The following is a 1784-nucleotide window of genomic DNA, read 5'->3' as shown; positions in this document are numbered from 1 at the left end:
AAACTGGATTCCAGGAGTTCAGGTGATTGTTTATCTTATGTGTATTCTTCTGCATAAAGGCTTTAGGGTGGCTTATAAGGTTGTTATCAACCACATTATAGGCAAAGTGCATTTATGGTAGCCTCTCCACTATTGCTTAGATTGTTAGTTTGGATTATCCTTTTGGATACCTGGACATTTGCCTAGTGCATATTTCCCTTTAAACCTATAAATTATGCATCCATTAAGTTATGGTTTTTATTGCAGTCATCTATTCTTCCTCCTAATCTTCCTGATCCCTCATGTTCTCCTATTCCCTCCTCATCACCCTGCCTCTTTCTCCTACCTACCTCCTCCTTCCCCATGCTTCAGGAGATCTTGGGCTTTTCCCTTACTCTGAGGAAACATGTATGTCTCTCTTAGGGTCCTACTTGTTCCTAGGATCTCTGGAGTTTTGGATTGTAGACTAGTTACTATTTGCTCTATATCTAATAGCCATACATTAGGGAGTACTTAACCTGTTAGTCTGTCAGTTTATAGGTTACCTCACTCAGAATGGTTTATTCTAACTCCATTCATTTGTTTCATTTTTTTTGCTGATTAGTACTCCAGTGATTAATTGTATTACATTTTCTATATTCATTCTTTAGTCATAGGATAACTTGGTTGTTTCCAGGTTCTTGATATTAAAAATACTGCTGTTGTGAACATGGGTGTACAGATGTCCATATTGTATGAATTACATCCTTTGGTTATATGCCATTGAGTGTAATGGCTAGATGGGGAAGTAGACTGATACCCAATTTTCAAAAAACTTGCATTCTTAATGCCAAAATATTTGTACAAATTTTCATTCCCAGCAGCAACAAAGAAGTGTTCTCCTATCTACACATTGTCTCGAGCATAAGCATTCCATGCTGTTTTTTCTGTAGCCATTCTAGCAACTGTGAGATGATACCTCAGTGTTGTTATGATTTGCAATTCCCTGATGGCTATGAATGCTGAGTGTCTTTTAGCCTTTTTAGTATCCTCTATTTACCAAACTAAAATCCCAATGGATCAAAGACTTGAATATGAATCCAGCCACAGTGAAACTCTTAGGAGAGTAATGGGAAGGTAGCACTGAATGAATTTGTGCAGCAAACCACTTCCTGAAGATAACAAAAATAGCACAGGCACTCAGATTGAAAATTAAGTAATGGGGCTTCCTGAAACAGAGAAGGTTAGTTAAATCAAAAGACATAGTCAACAAGACAGGACAGCATCCCATAGAATAAGAAAAGAACTTCACCAACCCCATATCTAAATGATTTGTAATATATATAAAGAACTGAAGAAACTAGTCACCAAAACACCAAATAATCCAATTCAATTATGAGGTACAGAATTAAAAAAATGCATTATAGGGTTTTACTTTTATGGAAGAGATAATCTCCTCATAAAATACTTGAACCAGGTTCTTCACAGAATACATTTAGTGAGATTAGTTGCCCTCATGTTGGTCAATTGGTCCATTTGCTTGGAAATGCCCAAACCTTTGGTCATAGGCTCATTTGAAGACTCACCTCTATTATCTGGTGACATTAAAAGTTGTACAATTGCACATACCTTAGGATATTACAATCCCAGAGTGCAAATCAGCATCTCATTTGCTCCCTGTTTCTTGGGCCCATGATATGTGCAGAGAGACTTTTTCACAGTTGCCAGGAAACACAAATATTCTGTCTGTCACTATCTATTATGTCTTCAAATTCTAAACCTATCACACCCACTCATGACCTCACAATGTATCCTCCTGGACTTAG

The sequence above is a fragment of the Cricetulus griseus genome, unplaced genomic scaffold, assembly GCF_003668045.3.
Source record: "Cricetulus griseus strain 17A/GY unplaced genomic scaffold, alternate assembly CriGri-PICRH-1.0 unplaced_scaffold_25, whole genome shotgun sequence".
Taxonomy (NCBI): Eukaryota; Metazoa; Chordata; class Mammalia; order Rodentia; family Cricetidae; genus Cricetulus; species Cricetulus griseus.
The sequence above is the reverse complement of the archived record's forward strand: the minus strand, read 5'-3'. Positions refer to the sequence as shown.